The sequence below is a fragment of the Channa argus genome, unplaced genomic scaffold (assembly GCF_033026475.1).
Source record: "Channa argus isolate prfri unplaced genomic scaffold, Channa argus male v1.0 Contig014, whole genome shotgun sequence".
In the NCBI taxonomy this organism is placed as follows: domain Eukaryota; kingdom Metazoa; phylum Chordata; class Actinopteri; order Anabantiformes; family Channidae; genus Channa; species Channa argus.
Window position 1 is genome coordinate 880,656 of NW_027125233.1, and position 18,994 is coordinate 899,649.

The 18,994-nt window shown below is 42.5% G+C and overlaps 11 pseudogenes; all 11 read left to right on the plus strand.

Moving 5' to 3' along the window:
• The first annotated feature begins 778 nt into the window (after positions 1 to 778).
• Positions 779 to 897, plus strand: LOC137113109 (5S ribosomal RNA; annotated as a pseudogene).
• Positions 898 to 1,754: 857 nt separating this feature from the next.
• On the plus strand, positions 1,755 to 1,873 carry LOC137112950 (5S ribosomal RNA; annotated as a pseudogene).
• An 868-nt stretch (positions 1,874 to 2,741) lies between these two features.
• LOC137112951 (5S ribosomal RNA) lies at positions 2,742 to 2,860 on the plus strand (annotated as a pseudogene).
• An 867-nt stretch (positions 2,861 to 3,727) lies between these two features.
• Positions 3,728 to 3,846, plus strand: LOC137112952 (5S ribosomal RNA; annotated as a pseudogene).
• Positions 3,847 to 4,713: 867 nt separating this feature from the next.
• Positions 4,714 to 4,832, plus strand: LOC137112954 (5S ribosomal RNA; annotated as a pseudogene).
• An 857-nt stretch (positions 4,833 to 5,689) lies between these two features.
• LOC137113158 (5S ribosomal RNA) lies at positions 5,690 to 5,808 on the plus strand (annotated as a pseudogene).
• Positions 5,809 to 6,686: 878 nt separating this feature from the next.
• LOC137112596 (5S ribosomal RNA) lies at positions 6,687 to 6,805 on the plus strand (annotated as a pseudogene).
• Positions 6,806 to 7,672: 867 nt separating this feature from the next.
• Positions 7,673 to 7,781, plus strand: LOC137112709 (5S ribosomal RNA; annotated as a pseudogene).
• Positions 7,782 to 16,429: 8,648 nt separating this feature from the next.
• Positions 16,430 to 16,548, plus strand: LOC137112955 (5S ribosomal RNA; annotated as a pseudogene).
• An 857-nt stretch (positions 16,549 to 17,405) lies between these two features.
• Positions 17,406 to 17,524, plus strand: LOC137112530 (5S ribosomal RNA; annotated as a pseudogene).
• An 855-nt stretch (positions 17,525 to 18,379) lies between these two features.
• Positions 18,380 to 18,498, plus strand: LOC137112435 (5S ribosomal RNA; annotated as a pseudogene).
• Positions 18,499 to 18,994: the final 496 nt, after the last annotated feature.

The window sequence follows — 18,994 nt, forward strand, 5'->3', positions numbered from 1 at the left end:
ATTTTGTTCTTTCATTACTGTTTTGCTACTTTATTGGTTTGTCAACCATCGTGCTTCATTACTAGTAGACCATGTTACGGTCCTGGCCATATGTGTTGTTTTTGATATGTTGTTCTTATAGGTGCCCTGCCTGATTGGCCGGATTGAGGGGCAGTACAGGAAGCTGATTGGTCCATCCTACACTTCCTGGAGTTTTAAAAGTACGGTTCCCAACAGCTAGCGAGGCTCTTTCTGGCAGCAGCACCTGTTTGCTGTTCTTGGTTTCCAAACCTTATTTAGCATTTTTGAATTGTTAGGTTTTGTGCCGTGGTTTTGTTTATAAATTGTATATTTTGTAAATAGTATTAAATCTGTAGGGGTGAACAGCCATTTTCTTTGGACTGTTTTCACATTAGGGAGTTAGGGTTAGCGACTGTCTTTTGGTTTGTTTATTTCTATCAGGCTAGCTAGCACTTTCTGTGGGAAATGGCTTATTTTGTTTATTATGTTGGCCTTGGTTCGCCCTGAGTTGTAGTGTCATGTTTTGTTTGACATTTTCTTTCGTTTAAAATAAATATCATTCTGTTGGAACATCTCGATCCTGGATTTTGGTTTGGGGATCGGAGAGGGAACATGCTAATTTATCTTTGTATGTTGCACCCTGACCCCCTGGACAGGGGCGTAACAGACCAGTACAGTTATAGTACTTTGTACTTTGCCACATTTATCTTCTTCTTAGCAAGTGTCATGCATTCTGCTTCTCCAGCGTTTTTAAGAGCTGTTGATGATGTCAAATGCAGCTTACGGCCACACCGCTCTCTAAGCGCCCGATCTCGTCCGATCTCGGCAGCCAAATAGAGCCGGGCCTGGTTAGTACTTGGTAGGAAGACCACCTGGGAATACCAGGTGCTGTAAGCTTTTTTGCTTGGGTTTACGGGCAGCACAAGCTGGTGTTACTGCCTATTTATTCATAGAAATTGTTCTATATTTTCATCAAATTTTGTTCTTTCATTGCTGTTTTGCTACTTTATTGGTTTGTCAACCATCGTGCTTCATTACTAGTAGACCATGTTACGGTCCTGGCCATATGTGTTGTTTTTATTTTGTTGTTCTTATAGGTGCCCTGCCTGATTGGCCGGATTGGGGGGCAGTACAGGAAGCTGATTGGTCCATCCTACACTTCCTGGAGTTTTAAAAGTACGGTTCCCAACAGCTAGCGAGGCTCTTTCTGGCAGCAGCACCTGTTTGCTGTTCTTGGTTTCCAAACTTTATTTAGCATTTTTGAATTGTTAGGTTTTATGCCGTGGTTTTGTTTATAAATTGTATATTTTGTAAATAGTATTAAATCTGTAGGGGTGAACTGCCATTTTCTTTGGATTGTTTTCACATTTGGGAGTTAGGGTTAGCGACTGTCTTTTGGTTTGTTTATTTCTATCAGGCTAGCTAGCACTTTCTGTGGGAAATGGCTTATTTTGTTTATTATGTTGGCCTTGGTTCGCCCTGAGTTGTAGTGTCATGTTTTGTTTGACACTTTCTTTCGTTTAAAATAAATATCATTCTGTTGGAACATCTCGATCCTGGATTTTTGTTTGGGGATCGGAGAGGGAACATGCTAATTTATCTTTGTATGTTGCACCCTGACCCCCTGGACAGGGGCGTAACAGACCAGTACAGTTATAGTACTTTGTACTTTGCCACATTTATCTTCTTCTTAGCAAGTGTCATGCATTCTGCTTCTCCAGCGTTTTTAAGAGCTGTTGATGATGTCAAATGCAGCTTACGGCCACACCGCTCTCTAAGCGCCCGATCTCGTCCGATCTCGGCAGCCAAATAGAGCCGGGCCTGGTTAGTACTTGGTAGGAAGACCGCCTGGGAATACCAGGTGCTGTAAGCTTTTTTGCTTGGGTTTACGGGCAGCACAAGCTGGTGTTACTGCCAATTTATTCATAGAAATTGTTCTATATTTTCATCAAATTTTGTTCTTTCATTGCTGTTTTGCTACTTTATTGGTTTTTAAAACCATCGTGCTTCATTACTAGTAGACCATGTTACGGTCCTGGCCATATGTGTTGTTTTTATTTTCTCGTTCTTATAGGTGCCCTGCCTGATTGGCCGGATTGAGGGGCAGTACAGGAAGCTGATTGGTCCATCCTACACTTCCTGGAGTTTTAAAAGTACGGTTCCCAACAGCTAGCGCGGCTCTTTCTGGCAGCAGCACCTGTTTGCTGTTCTTGGTTTCCAAACCTTATTTAGCATTTTTGAATTCTTAGGTTTTGTGCCGTGGTTTTGTTTATAAATTGTATATTTTGTAATTCGTATTAAATCTGTAGGGGTGAACAGCCATTTTCTTTTGATTGTTTTCTCTTGTTTTCACATTAGGGAGTTAGGGTTAGCGACTGTCTTTTGGTTTGTTTATTTCTATCAGGCTAGCTAGCACTTTCTGTGGGAAATGGCTTATTTTGTTTATTATGTTGGCCTTGGTTCGCCCTGAGTTGTAGTGTCATGTTTTGTTTGACACTTTCTTTCGTTTAAAATAAATATCATTCTGTTGGAACATCTCGATCCTGGATTTTGGTTTGGGGATCGGAGAGGGAACATGCTAATTTATCTTTGTATGTTGCACCCTGACCCCCTGGACAGGGGCGTAACAGACCAGTACAGTTATAGTACTCTGTACTTTGCCACATTTATCTTCTTCTTAGCAAGTGTCATGCATTCTGCTTCTCCAGCGTTTTTAAGAGCTGTTGATGATGTCAAATGCAGCTTACGGCCACACCGCTCTCTAAGCGCCCGATCTCGTCCGATCTCGGCAGCCAAATAGAGCCGGGCCTGGTTAGTACTTGGTAGGAAGACCGCCTGGGAATACCAGGTGCTGTAAGCTTTTTTGCTTGGGTTTACGGGCAGCACAAGCTGGTGTTACTGCCTATTTATTCATAGAAATTGTTCTATATTTTCATCAAATTTTGTTCTTTCATTGCTGTTTTGCTACTTTATTGGTTTTTCAACCATCGTGCTTCATTACTAGTAGACCATGTTACGGTCCTGGCCATATGTGTTGTTTTTGATTTGTTGTTCTTATAGGTGCCCTGCCTGATTGGCCGGATTGGGGGGCAGTACAGGAAGCTGATTGGTCCATCCTACACTTCCTGGAGTTTTAAAAGTACGGTTCCCAACAGCTAGCGAGGCTCTTTCTGGCAGCAGCACCTGTTTGCTGTTCTTGGTTTCCAAACCTTATTTAGCATTTTTGAATTGTTAGGTTTTGTGCCGTGGTTTTGTTTATAAATTGTATATTTTGTAATTCGTATTAAATCTGTAGGGGTGAACAGCCATTTTCTTTTGATTGTTTTCTCTTGTTTTCACATTAGGGAGTTAGGGTTAGCGACTGTCTTTTGGATTGTTTATTTCTATCAGGCTAGCTAGCACTTTCTGTGGGAAATGGCTTATTTTGTTTATTATGTTGGCCTTGGTTTGCCCTGAGTTGTAGTGTCATGTTTTGTTTGACACTTTCTTTCGTTTAAAATAAATATTATTCTGTTGGAACATCTCGATACTGGAGTTTGGTTTGGGGATCGGAGAGGGAACATGCTAATTTATCTTTGTATGTTGCACCCTGACCCCCTGGACAGGGGCGTAACAGACCAGTACAGTTATAGTACTTTGTACTTTGCCACATTTATCTTCTTCTTAGCAAGTGTCATGCATTCTGCTTCTCCAGCGTTTTTAAGAGCTGTTGATGATGTCAAATGCAGCTTACGGCCACACCGCTCTCTAAGCGCCCGATCTCGTCCGATCTCGGCAGCCAAATAGAGCCGGGCCTGGTTAGTACTTGGTAGGAAGACCGCCTGGGAATACCAGGTGCTGTAAGCTTTTTTGCTTGGGTTTACGGGCAGCACAAGCTGGTGTTACTGCCTATTTATTCATAGAAATTGTTCTATATTTTCATCAAATTTTGTTCTTTCATTGCTGTTTTGCTACTTTATTGGTTTTTCAACCATCGTGCTTCATTACTAGTAGACCATGTTACGGTCCTGGCCATATGTGTTGTTTTTATTTTCTCGTTCTTATAGGTGCCCTGCCTGATTGGCCGGATTGAGGGGCAGTACAGGAAGCTGATTGGTCCATCCTACACTTCCTGGAGTTTTAAAAGTACGGTTCCCAACAGCTAGCGAGGCTCTTTCTGGCAGCAGCACCTGTTTGCTGTTCTTGGTTTCCAAACCTTATTTAGCATTTTTGAATTGTTAGGTTTTGTGCCGTGGTTTTGTTTATAAATTGTATATTTTGTAATTCGTATTAAATCTGTAGGGGTGAACAGCCATTTTCTTTTGATTGTTTTCTCTTGTTTTCACATTAGGGAGTTAGGGTTAGCGACTGTCTTTTGGTTTGTTTATTTCTATCAGGCTAGCTAGCACTTTCTGTGGGAAATGGCTTATTTTGTTTATTATGTTGGCCTTGGTTCGCCCTGAGTTGTAGTGTCATGTTTTGTTTGACACTTTCTTTCGTTTAAAATAAATATCATTCTGTTGGAACATCTCGATCCTGGATTTTGGTTTGGGGATCGGAGAGGGAACATGCTAATTTATCTTTGTATGTTGCACCCTGACCCCCTGGACAGGGGCGTAACAGACCAGTACAGTTATAGTACTTTGTACTTTGCCACATTTATCTTCTTCTTAGCAAGTGTCATGCATTCTGCTTCTCCAGCGTTTTTAAGAGCTGTTGATGATGTCAAATGCAGCTTACGGCCACACCGCTCTCTAAGCGCCCGATCTCGTCCGATCTCGGCAGCCAAATAGAGCCGGGCCTGGTTAGTACTTGGTAGGAAGACCGCCTGGGAATACCAGGTGCTGTAAGCTTTTTTGCTTGGGTTTACGGGCAGCACAAGCTGGTGTTACTGCCTATTTATTCATAGAAATTGTTCTATATTTTCATCAAATTTTGTTCTTTCATTGCTGTTTTGCTACTTTATTGGTTTTTCAACCATCGTGCTTCATTACTAGTAGACCATGTTACGGTCCTGGCCATATGTGTTGTTTTTATTTTCTCGTTCTTATAGGTGCCCTGCCTGATTGGCCGGATTGAGGGGCAGTACAGGAAGCTGATTGGTCCATCCTACACTTCCTGGAGTTTTAAAAGTACGGTTCCCAACAGCTAGCGAGGCTCTTTCTGGCAGCAGCACCTGTTTGCTGTTCTTGGTTTCCAAACCTTATTTAGCATTTTTGAATTGTTAGGTTTTGTGCCGTGGTTTTGTTTATAAATTGTATATTTTGTAAATAGTATTAAATCTGTAGGGGTGAACAGCCATTTTTTTTGGACTGTTTTCACATTAGGGAGTTAGGGTTAGCGACTGTCTTTTGGTTTGTTTATTTCTATCAGGCTAGCTAGCACTTTCTGTGGGAAATGGCTTATTTTGTTTATTATGTTGGCCTTGGTTCGCCCTGAGTTGTAGTGTCATGTTTTGTTTGACACTTTCTTTCGTTTAAAATAAATATCATTCTGTTGGAACATCTCGATCCTGGATTTTGGTTTGGGGATCGGAGAGGGAACATGCTAATTTATCTTTGTATGTTGCACCCTGACCCCCTGGACAGGGGCGTAACAGACCAGTACAGTTATAGTACTTTGTACTTTGCCACATTTGTCTTCTTCTTAGCAAGTGTCATGCATTCTGCTTCTCCAGTGTTTTTAAGAGCTGTTGATGATGTCAAATGCAGCTTACGGCCACACCGCTCTCTAAGCGCCCGATCTCGTCCGATCTCGGCAGCCAAATAGAGCCGGGCCTGGTTAGTACTTGGTAGGAAGACCGCCTGGGAATACCAGGTGTTGTAAGCTTTTTTGCTTGGGTTTACGGGCAGCACAAGCTGGTGTTACTGCCTATTTATTCATAGAAATTGTTCTATATTTTCATCAAATTTTGTTCTTTCATTGCTGTTTTGCTACTTTATTGGTTTTTCAACCATCGTGCTTCATTACTAGTAGACCATGTTACGGTCCTGGCCTTATGTGTTGTTTTTATTTTTTTGTTCTTATAGGTGCCCTGCCTGATTGGCCGGATTGGGGGGCAGTACAGGAAGCTGATTGGTCCATCCTACACTTCCTGGAGTTTTAAAAGTACGGTTCCCAACAGCTAGCGAGGCTCTTTCTGGCAGCAGCACCTGTTTGCTGTTCTTGGTTTCCAAACCTTATTTAGCATTTTTGAATTGTTAGGTTTTGTGCCGTGGTTTTGTTTATAAATTGTATATTTTGTAATTCGTATTAAATCTGTAGGGGTGAACAGCCATTTTCTTTTGATTGTTTTCTCTTGTTTTCACATTAGGGAGTTAGGGTTAGCGACTGTCTTTTGGATTGTTTATTTCTATCAGGCTAGCTAGCACTTTCTGTGGGAAATGGCTTATTTTGTTTATTATGTTGGCCTTGGTTTGCCCTGAGTTGTAGTGTCATGTTTTGTTTGAGTTTTGTTTGACACTTTCTTTCGTTTAAAATAAATATCAGTCTGTTGGAACATCTCGATCCTGGATTTTGGTTTGGGGATCGGAGAGGGAACATGCTAATTTATCTTTGTATGTTGCACCCTGACCCCCTAGACAGGGGCGTAACAGACCTGTACAGTTATAGTACTTTGTACTTTGCAACATTTATCTTCTTCTTAGCAAGTGTCATGCATTCTGCTTCTCCAGCGTTTTTAAGAGCTGTTGATGATGTCAAATGCAGCTTACGGCCACACCGCTCTCTAAGCGCCCGATCACGTCCGATCTCGGCAGCCAAATAGAGCCGGGCCTGGTTAGTACTTGGTAGGAAGACAGCCTGGGAATACCAGGTGCTGTAAGCTTTTTTGCTTGGGTTTACGGGCAGCACAAGCTGGTGTTACTGCCTATTTATTCCTAGAAATTGTTCTATATTTTCATCAAATTTTGTTCTTTCATTGCTGTTTTGCTACTTTATTGGTTTGTCAACCATCGTGCTTCATTACTAGTAGACCATGTTACGGTCCTGGCCATATGTGTTGTTTTTATTTTCTTGTTCTTATAGGTGCCCTGCCTGATTGGCCGGATTGGGGGGCAGTACAGGAAGCTGATTGGTCCATCCTACACTTGCTGGAGTTTTAAAAGTACGGTTCCCAACAGCTAGCGAGGCTCTTTCTGGCATCAGCACCTGTTTGCTGTTCTTGGTTTCCAAACCTTATTTAGCATTTTTGAATTGTTAGGTTTTGTGCCGTGGTTTTGTTTATAAATTGTATATTTTGTAAATAGTATTAAATCTGTAGGGGTGGACTGCCATTTTCTTTTGATTGTTTTCTCTTGTTTTCACATTAGGGAGTTAGGGTTAGCGACTGTCTTTTGGTTTGTTTATTTCTATCAGGCTAGCTAGCACTTTCTGTGGGAAATGGCTTATTTTGTTTATTATGTTGGCCTTGGTTCGCCCTGAGTTGTAGTGTCATGTTTTGTTTGACACTTTCTTTCGTTTAAAATAAATATCATTCTGTTGGAACATCTCGATACTGGAGTTTGGTTTGGGGATCGGAGAGGGAACATGCTAATTTATCTTTGTATGTTGCACCCTGACCCCCTGGACAGGGGCATAACAGACCAGTACAGTTATTTTACTTTGTACTTTGCCACATTTATCTTCTTCTTAGCAAGTGTCATGCATTCTGCTTCTCCAGCGTTTTTAAGAGCTGTTGATGATGTCAAATGCAGCTTACGGCCACACCGCTCTCTAAGCGCCCGATCTCGGCAGCCAAATAGAGCCGGGCCTGGTTAGTACTTGGTAGGAAGACCGCGTGGGAATACCAGGTGCTGTAAGCTTTTTTGCTTGGGTTTACGGGCAGCACAAGCTGGTGTTACTGCCTATTTATTCATAGAAATTGTTCTATATTTTCATCAAATTTTGTTCTTTCATTACTGTTTTGCTACTTTATTGGTTTGCCAACCATCGTGCTTCATTACTAGTAGACCATGTTACGGTCCTGGCCATATGTGTTGTTTTTATTTTCTTGTTCTTATAGGTGCCCTGCCTGATTGGCCGGATTGGGGGGCAGTACAGGAAGCTGATTGGTCCATCCTACACTTCCTGGAGTTTTAAAAGTACGGTTCCCAACAGCTAGCGAGGCTCTTTCTGGCAGCAGCACCTGTTTGCTGTTCTTGGTTTCCAAACTTTATTTAGCATTTTTGAATTGTTAGGTTTTATGCCGTGGTTTTGTTTATAAATTGTATATTTTGTAAATAGTATTAAATCTGTAGGGGTGAACAGCCATTTTCTTTTGATTGTTTTCTCTTGTTTTCACATTAGGGAGTTAGGGTTAGCGACTGTCTTTTGGTTTGTTTATTTCTATCAGGCTAGCTAGCACGTTCTGTGGGAAATGGCTTATTTTGTTTATTATGTTGGCCTTGGTTCGCCCTGAGTTGTAGTGTCATGTTTTGTTTGACACTTTCTTTCGTTTAAAATAAATATCATTCTGTTGGAACATCTCGATCCTGGATTTTGGTTTGGGGATCGGAGAGGGAACATGCTAATTTATCTTTGTATGTTACACCCTGACCCCCTAGACAGGGGCGTAACAGACCAGTACAGTTATAGTACTTTGTACTTTGCCACATTTATCTTCTTCTTAGCAAGTGTCATGCATTCTGCTTCTCCAGCGTTTTTAAGAGCTGTTGATGATGTCAAATGCAGCTTACGGCCACACCGCTCTCTAAGCGCCCGATCTCGGCAGCCAAATAGAGCCGGGCCTGGTTAGTACTAGGTAGGAAGACTGCCTGGGAATAAAAGGTGCTGTAAGCTTTTTTGCTTGGGTTTACGGGCAGCACAAGCTGGTGTTACTGCCTATTTATTCATAGAAATTGTTCTATATTTTCATCAAATTTTGTTCTTTCATTGCTGTTTTGCTACATTATTGGTTTGTCAACCATCGTGCTTCATTACTAGTAGACCATGTTACGGTCCTGGCCATATGTGTTGTTTTTATTTTGTTGTTCTTATAGGTGCCCTGCCTGATAGGCCGGATTGAGGGGCAGTACAGGAAGCTGATTGGTCCATCCTACACTTCCTGGAGTTTTAAAAGTACAGTTCCCAACAGCAAGCGAGGCTCTTTCTGGCAGCAGCACCTGTTTGCTGTTCTTGGTTTCCAAACCTTATTTAGCATTTTTGAATTGTTAGGTTTTGTGCCGTGGTTTTGTTTATAAATTGTATATTTTGTAAATAGTATTAAATCTGTAGGGGTGAACAGCCATTTTCTTTTGATTGTTTTCTCTTGTTTTCACATTAGGGAGTTAGGGTTAGCGACTGTCTTTTGGTTTGTTTATTTCTATCAGGCTAGCTAGCACTTTCTGTGGGAAATGGCTTATTTTGTTTATTATGTTGGCCTTGGTTCGCCCTGAGTTGTAGTGTCATGTTTTGTTTGACACTTTCTTTCGTTTAAAATAAATATCATTCTGTTGGAACATCTCGATCCTGGATTTTGGTTTGGGGATTGGAGAGGGAACATGCTAATTTATCTTTGTATGTTGCACCCTGACCCCCTGGACAGGGGCGTAACAGACCAGTACAGTTATAGTACTTTGTACTTTGCCACATTTATCTTCTTCTTAGCAAGTTTCATGCATTCTGCTTCTCCAACGTTTTTATGCAGCTTACGGCCACACCGCTCTCTAAGCGCCCGATTGGAGGAGGAAAGGGGAGTGGTCTTTCCGAATCAGTGTGCTTCAGGTAGAGACACGCATGTGAGCTGCTTCGCGTTTGTCGCGCATTTTTCGTTTTCATATTAGTGTTTTGCCTAGCCAGTATAGTGAGTTTGAGTTTGTTTTCAATATCTTTATGAAACCCCCCGGCGGAGTTTCTCCGTTCGGGGGCGCCTTTATTTATTGTGGTTTTCTAGTTTTTGGACTTTTTTGGGTTTTCGTTTTTGAGCGAGTTCTGATAGACTACTCGTAATGGAGAACGGCAGAGGCAGGCGAGAAGAAGAAGCCTGGTTTACAGTGGCGGGAAAAAGCGGAAGGAGGAGAATGGAAACGGGGAAAAATGGCGTCGGTGGGGAAAGCACATTGAGAGGGAACGAGCTGGAGCTGGCGGAGGAGACGAGGAAGTCGCTGAATAAAGGTGTCAAGCAGGTGGAGAAAAGGATGGAGATTGCAAAGGAGCGGCCTGGTCGGAGAATGGAGAATGACTGTGTGGCGGCGGATGAGAGACAACAGGGAGATCGGGTAAGCACGCGTTCGGTGCCGGGTGGAGTGACAGAGACGGGCAAAGAAATGCGGTATGATAGAGATTTGACTGTTTTGGCTGAGGTGGTGGGAGAGGAGAGAGTGAAGACAATGGAACTGCTGAGAGCAATGCGTGATGTGTGTGGAGGCATCGTGGCATTGCGGGAGACGGGGCCGAATAAATACGAGGTGACGGTCAAGAGCGAGGCTGGGAAAAAAAGACTCTTAGACGGATTTAAAGTGGGTAGAGCTGTGGTGATGGTTAAAACTTTAGCTATCGATGAATTGGTGGTGTCGTTTTTGAATCTGCCGGCCTATATTGCAGATGAGGACATTTTGGAAAAACTGGATGTGTGGGGGGTGAGAGCAATCTCTCCGATTAAAAGACGGTTATGGCCTGGGACTGATGTGGCGGATGGAACAAGATATGTTAAAGTTAAATTTAATGAAACTGTACAATCGTTGCCATATTCCTCTAAATTTATGACGGCCACAGGGCCAGAATATTTTAGGGTTATCCATAATAATCAGGTTAAAGTGTGTAGGATGTGTCTACAGCCTGGACATATAGTTAGAGATTGCCCTGATTTTACATGCTTTAAGTGCAATAAACAGGGTCATTATGCACGTGAGTGTGATGCCTGGGCGCACAGGTGTGTTGCGTGCCATGCCCCAGCGGAGCAATGTAATTGCCGTAATGCAGGTGAAGGGGAAGGGGTGGTAAACCGGGACTCCATCTCTGATGATGAAAGGAGTAGTGTCAGGCCTGCAGAGGAGCCAGCCCTGGGTAGCGAGACAGAGAGTGAGAATGAGCTTGGAGATGAGATGGTATCACAGAGTGCTGACTTGTTGGTGCAAGAGGGCATAAGGAATGAGGGGGTCGATGAGCTGGGATCCAGTATGGATCATGTGCTGGCGGACTGGAGCGGGGATGCGGCGAGTCGCCCTGAAGGGGGCTGGCTAGACTCACCCCGGCCTGAGCCGAATGTGCCTCACTCGCAAAATGAAGTAGAATCCACCACTCAAATACCCACTTCTGATGTGGCCCCGCTGGCTCCCCAGGCTGACAGTATAGAGTCAGATTCGGAGATGGATGTTCAGCAGATAAAGCAGATTAGAAAACGTACACAGCAAGAGAAATCAGGGAGGAGTGAGGGAGGGAATAGAGGCAAAGGGAAAAAACAGCTTAGGAAATGACCTTTTTAATCGGTGTTTACTTGATAATGCTGCTTCAATCGCAAAATTTAAACGGGTTAACAAATATTGGGAAAATAGAGCAACTCTGTGGAGAAATGGCATGCGACATCTTGTGTGTCCAGGAATGTAGGTGGTCCATGGACAAAATAGACACTATAAAATCTTTTTGGAGAGGGGAGCTCTTTTACTCCCTCTCCTCTGACAAAACTGCTGGAGTGGCAATCTTTGTAAAGCCGGGTGTGTGTGAGAGTATTGTGGAGATTTTTAAGGATGGACAGGGTAGACTAATTGTTATTGATATAATACATTATAATAAAAAATATAGAATTCTGAATTTGTACGGTCCGAACAGTGAACCTGAAAGGAGAGGTTTCTTTGAGCGCTGCAAAAGGTGGACAGATGATCGCTCGGTAGTGATAGGAGATTGGAATGTTGCTCTGACTAAGGCGGACGTAGGAGTTAATAATAAATTTAAACAAGACATTAGTAGATCGGCTGTTTTTGTATGGATGGATGAGTGTGATTTGATAGATGCGTGGAGAGTGCTGAACCCCGGCACCCGGGCGTATTCGCGCAGGCAAGTGGTATTGGGCAGGCTAAAGCAATCCAGGATTGACCTGTGTTTGTTGGCGTCGAGTTTGGTGCAAGAATTAAATGAGTGTAAATATTGTTTTTGTTCCTGGAGTGATCATGCCTGTTTAAAGGTGACTCTAGGGGAGGGTGGTATGCAAAGGAATGGGGGCCTGTGGTGTTTTAACACTTCCCTCCTTGAAGATCAAGTTTTTAAAGATAAAATGAAGTCTTTTCTCTCTGCTCTATGTGATGAGAGTGATTATGTCGTGGATATCATTGAGTGGTGGGAGCGCGCCAAATTTAAAATTAAAAAGCGTTGTATCGCTCTGAGCAGAGAGAAGAGGCTGAGGGAAAAGACAGAGGAGGCTGAGCTGAGACATCATCTAAAAGAGGAGCTTGAGCTTATTGAGGCTGAGTGTGACCGTCCCTTGGATGTCTATCTTGGATTGAGGGAGCAGCTGAGACGGTTAGATGAGAGAAAATGCAGAGGCGCAATGATCCGCAGTAAAGCACAACACATGTTGAAAGGGGAGCGCTGTACTGCTTTTTTTCTAGGTTTGGAAAAAAGGAAACAGGCAAAAACATACATACCAGAAATAAAAGACCTTGATGGAAACACACATACTGATATAGTGGATATTTTACAAGCAATACAAGACTACTACGCTAATTTGTTTAGCAAACAACATATTAAAAAAGCACAAAGGGACACAGTATTAGGAAAAATTGGCTGCTCCCTCAGTCACGAGGATGCGGCTCTGTGTGATGGTGACATTCAGATTGAAGAAGTGAGAGCAGCGATTGGAAACCTTAATACATCTAAAAGCCCGGGTGTGGATGGTCTCTCAGCTGAGTTTTACCAACATTTCAGCAACATACTGGCCCCCGTCCTCTGCAGGCTATACTCTGCCATGCAGGAGGAGAACAGGTGCGCGGAGTCTTTTTTAAGGGGTGTGATCACTCTAGTTTATAAAAACAAAGGCGCCAGAGATGACCTGGCAAATTATAGGCCAATTAGTCTGCTCAATACGGACTATAAGATCCTCGCTAAGGTGCTGGGGTTCAGGCTTAAGGGAGTGATTGGCTCGATAGTTGGGCCTACCCAGACTTACAGCATTCCGGGGAGGGATATCGCTGACTGCATTTTGTCAACAAAGTTCTCATTGGAGAATTTAATGGCTACAGGAGGTATATACCTTAATGTAGATCTAGAGAAGGCATTTGACAGAGTGAGTCACGATTTTCTCTTCGAGTGTCTGGGGGTTTTTGGGTTCGGCCCAACTTTTCGAGGGTGGATGAAGTTACTGTACAGCCGAGCTACTAGTGTCGTGAAGTGCAATGGCTTCGTGACAGATCCCGTCCCCTTAGAAAGATCAGTGAGACAGGGGTGCCCCCTATCAGCTATGCTCTATGCAATAGTGGCAGAACCTCTAGCACAGTCAATTATATCTGACTCTCAAATAATTGGGATCACGTCGCCCAGAGGAACTGATTTCAAAATAACACAATATGCAGATGATATTAACATCATGGTCAGGGATGGGGATAGTTTGCGAAGGGTTTTGCAACATCTAGATGCATATGAGCAAGCTGCGGGAGCACGGGTAAATAAGGACAAATCGAGTTTGATCCTGGGGCCTGGTACTGTTCTTGGGGAGGAAGGCCAGCATTTTAAAAGGGGCGGGCCTGAGGTTAAAGTACTTGGTGTATATTTGGGCTCACAACCAGAAGACAGCAGTCGTAGATCCTGGGAAGAGCAGGTTGCGGGGTGTAGATCAAGGCTCGCACTGTGGAGAATGAGGGGATTAGGTTTAAAAGGGAAAATCACGGTAATAAATGCAGTAATTGTGCCGAGGCTTGTCTACACCATGCAGGTTTGTCACCTGCCGAGTGATGTACTGGTACGCCTGAGCAGCGCTATTGAGGATTTTCTATGGAAGGGGAGAGCAATGAAAATTGCACATAAGACACTGGTCGGGCCGTACAAAAAGGGGGGACTCAAACTGTGTAATTTAAAAGCGAAATTGAAGTCATTAAGAATAAAACTGTATAAGAAAATGCTGAGCCGGAAAACTAAAAACATATGGGAGGATTATTTGTATGATGATGTACTGAAAAGAGGTATGTGCGGCTTTTACAATCTATGTAGCGTCACACTCGGCCGGCCTATTGTGGGAACATGTCCACTCTTCCAGGAGGCGGCTGAGGCATGGGTGGAAATCCTGCCCCAGTTAGAGTGTGTAATTACATCAAAACAAAGTGTGTTAAACCAGCCCATCTTTGGGAACCCCTGCCTCAGCGGCCGAGAGGGATGTAAGGCCGGTCGGGGCATCTTGACTGAGGCGCTACATCAGATTAAAGATGTTTTAGACCGGACAGGGGCTCCTAGCCCTCTTGCGGTATTTAGTAAAATTAGGATGAAAGGGTTTAATATAAAAAAGGCTAGAGTTGTTCGATTTTGTGATGATTTATTAGAGCGAATGCCGCAAGAGTGGAAAGAGTGGTTGTCGGAAGTGGATGAGGATCGGGTGGAGGACGACGAGCTGGATTTTGCTCTGACCTGTGACGTCAAAAACAGAAAACTGCAAGATTTACAATCAAAATTTTGGTATAGGGCTTTAATTAACAAAATATTCCAAGAACCTACAGCAAACACTGCATGGTCTCATCTCTTTCTTACCCGTCCCGTCTCTGAAATTTGGACAAATATACACAGTAAGTGGCTTCCCCCTGCAATAGCAAACTCAAACTTCCTGCTGCGTCACAGAAGGGTGCTGGTTTCTGTCGTCCTTCACCAGATAAGTAAAAGCACGTATGCGAGAACCTGTCCGGTCTGTAGGGTGGAAGATGAAGATTTTAACCACTTTATGCTATACTGTACAGTCACACGGGATTTCAGGGACTGGGTTAAAACGTTGTTAATCAATAAGTGTAAACTGCCTAAGTTAGAAGGGGAAGCATGGGACTGGGTGTGGTGCTTTGGGAAACAAAAAGGTGATAAAAGATGTAATGTTGGTTTAATCAATTTTTTATTGAGTGTAGCACGTCATGTGTTGTATGTTGGTAGAAATTATGCTTTGTATGGGGGGAAAAGGACAAACAGGGTGGGTTTTTTTCAAAATATGGTGACACATTACATGAGAATTCTGTTTTCAGTGGATGAGGATGAGTTTATAGCTAGGTGGGGGGCAAGGAATGATTTATGTGAGCTGGATGGGGAGGGTAGATTGCACTTCGATTTTGGGTGAATTTATTTAACCTTGTAGTATATGGGCGTATATATTTAAGAATGTATGTGTGTATGTAGGTGTATGTATATATGTATATATATGTGTGTATGTATAAATATGTATGTATACATGTATATATGTGCATACAAATATGTGGAAAAAAAGGGGAAGAGGCTTGCTTTGCTTTAATTTGTTTGATTTACTGTAAAAAAGACGAATGAATTTACTCTTTTTCTTTATGTTTCTCTGTATATAGTTAATTTTTATTTTGTAAAGTGTATTTTTGATAATAAAAAGATAAAAAAAAAAATAAGCGCCCGATCTCGTCCGATCTCGGCAGCCAAATAGAGCCGGGCCTGGTTAGTACTTGGTAGGAAGACCGCCTGGGAATACCAGGTGCTGTAAGCTTTTTTGCTTGGGTTTACGGGCAGCACAAGCTGGTGTTACTGCCTATTTATTCATAGAAATTGTTCTATATTTTCATCAAATTTTGTTCTTTCATTGCTGTTTTGCTACTTTATTGGTTTGTCAACCATCGTGCTTCATTACTAGTAGACCATGTTACGGTCCTGGCCATATGTGTTGTTTTTATTTTGTTGTTCTTATAGGTGCCCTGCCTGATTGGCCGGATTGGGGGGCAGTACAGGAAGCTGATTGGTCCATCCTACACTTCCTGGAGTTTTAAAAGTACGGTTCCCAACAGCTAGCGAGGCTCTTTCTGGCAGCAGCACCTGTTTGCTGTTCTTGGTTTCCAAACTTTATTTAGCATTTTTGAATTGTTAGGTTTTATGCCGTGGTTTTGTTTATAAATTGTATATTTTGTAAATAGTATTAAATCTGTAGGGGTGAACAGCCATTTTCTTTTGATTGTTTTCTCTTGTTTTCACATTAGGGAGTTAGGGTTAGCGACTGTCTTTTGGTTTGTTTATTTCTATCAGGCTAGCTAGCACTTTCTGTGGGAAATGGCTTATTTTGTTTATTATGTTGGCCTTGGTTCGCCCTGAGTTGTAGTGTCATGTTTTGTTTGACACTTTCTTTCGTTTAAAATAAATATCATTCTGTTGGAACATCTCGATCCTGGATTTTGGTTTGGGGATTGGAGAGGGAACATGCTAATTTATCTTTGTATGTTGCACCCTGACCCCCTGGACAGGGGCGTAACAGACCAGTACAGTTATAGTACTTTGTACTTTGCCACATTTATCTTCTTCTTAGCAAGTTTCATGCATTCTGCTTCTCCAACGTTTTTATGCAGCTTACGGCCACACCGCTCTCTAAGCGCCCGATCTCGTCCGATCTCGGCAGCCAAATAGAGCCGGGCCTGGTTAGTACTTGGTAGGAAGACCGCCTGGGAATACCAGGTGCTGTAAGCTTTTTTGCTTGGGTTTACGGGCAGCACAAGCTGGTGTTACTGCCTATTTATTCATAGAAATTGTTCTATATTTTCATCAAATTTTGTTCTTTCATTGCTGTTTTGCTACTTTATTGGTTTGTCAACCATCGTGCTTCATTACTAGTAGACCATGTTACGGTCCTGGCCATATGTGTTGTTTTTATTTTGTTGTTCTTATAGGTGCCCTGCCTGATTGGCCGGATTGGGGGGCAGTACAGGAAGCTGATTGGTCCATCCTACACTTCCTGGAGTTTTAAAAGTACGGTTCCCAACAGCTAGCGAGGCTCTTTCTGGCAGCAGCACCTGTTTGCTGTTCTTGGTTTCCAAACTTTATTTAGCATTTTTGAATTGTTAGGTTTTATGCCGTGGTTTTGTTTATAAATTGTATATTTTGTAAATAGTATTAAATCTGTAGGGGTGAACTGCCATTTTCTTTGGATTGTTTTCACATTTGGGAGTTAGGGTTAGCGACTGTCTTTTGGTTTGTTTATTTCTATCAGGCTAGCTAGCACTTTCTGTGGGAAATGGCTTATTTTGTTTATTATGTTGGCCTTGGTTCGCCCTGAGTTGTAGTGTCATGTTTTGTTTGACACTTTCTTTCGTTTAAAATAAATATCATTCTGTTGGAACATCTCGATCCTGGATTTTGGTTTGGGGATTGGAGAGGGAACATGCTAATTTATCTTTGTATGTTGCACCCTGACCCCCTGGACAGGGGCGTAACAGACCAGTACAGTTATAGTACTTTGTACTTTGCCACATTTATCTTCTTCTTAGCAAGTTTCATGCATTCTGCTTCTCCAACGTTTTTAAGAGCTGTTGATGATGTCAAATGCAGCTTACGGCCACACCGCTCTCTAAGCGCCCGATCTCGGCCGATCTCGGCAGCCAAATAGAGCCGGGCCTGGTTAGTACTTGGTAGGAAGACCGCGTGGGAATACCAGGTGCTGTAAGCTTTTTTGCTTGGGTTTACGGGCAGCACAAGCTGGTGTTACTGCCTATTTATTCATAGAAATTGTTCTATATTTTCATCAAATTTTGTTCTTTCATTACTGTTTTGCTACTTTATTGGTTTGTCAACCATCGTGCTTCATTACTAGTAGACCATGTTACGGTCCTGGCCATATGTGTTGTTTTTATTTTCTTGTTCTTATAGGTGCCCTGCCTGATTGGCCGGATTGAGGGGCAGTACAGGAAGCTGATTGGTCCATCCTACACTTCCTGGAGTTTTAAAAGTACGGTTCCCAACAGCTAGCGAGACTCTTTCTGGCAGCAGCACCTGTTTGCTGTTCTTGGTTTCCAAACCTTATTTAGCATTTTTGAATTGTTAGGTTTTGTGCCGTGGTTTTGTTTATAAATTGTATATTTTGTAAATAGTATTAAATCTGTAGGGGTGAACAGCCATTTTCTTTTGATTGTTTTCTCTTGTTTTCACATTAGGGAGTTAGGGTTAGCGACTGTCTTTTGGTTTGTTTATTTCTAGCATTTTCTGTGGGAAATGGCTTATTTTGTTTATTATGTTGGCCTTGGTTCGCCCTGAGTTGTAGTGTCATGTTTTGTTTGACACTTTCTTTCGTTTAAAATAAATATCATTCTGTTGGAACATCTCGATCCTGGATTTTGGTTTGGGGATCGGAGAGGGAACATGCTAATTTATCTTTGTATGTTGCACCCTGAGCCCCTAGACAGGGGCGTAACAGACCAGTACAGTTATAGTACTTTGTACTTTGCCACATTTATCTTCTTCTTAGCAAGTGTCATGCATTCTGCTTCTCCAGCGTTTTTAAGAGCTGTTGATGATGTCAAATGCAGCTTACGGCCACACCGCTCTCTAAGCGCCCGATCTCGCCCGATCTCGGCAGCCAAATAGAGCCGGGCCTGGTTAGTACTTGGTAGGAAGACCGCCTGGGAATACCAGGTGCTGTAAGCTTTTTTGCTTGGGTTTACGGGCAGCTCAAGCTGGTGTTACTGCCTATTTATTCATAGAAATTGTTCTATATTTTCATCAAATTTTGCTCTTTCATTGCTGTTTTGCTACTTTATTGGTTTGTCAACCATCGTGCTTCATTACTAGTAGACCATGTTACGGTCCTGGCCATATGTGTTGTTTTTATTTTCTTGTTCTTATAGGTGCCCTGCCTGATTGGCCGGATTTGGGGGAAGTACAGGAAGCTGATTGGTCCATCCTACACTTGCTGGAGTTTTAAAAGTACGGTTCCCAACAGCTAGCGAGGCTCTTTCTGGCAGCAGCACCTGTTTGCTGTTCTTGGTTTCCAAATCTTATTTAGCATTTTTGAATTGTTAGGTTTTGTGCCGTGGTTTTGTTTATAAATTGTATATTTTGTAAATAGTATTAAATCTGTAGGGGTGAACTGCCATTTTCTTTTGATTGTTTTCTCTTGTTTTCACATTAGGGAGTTAGGGTT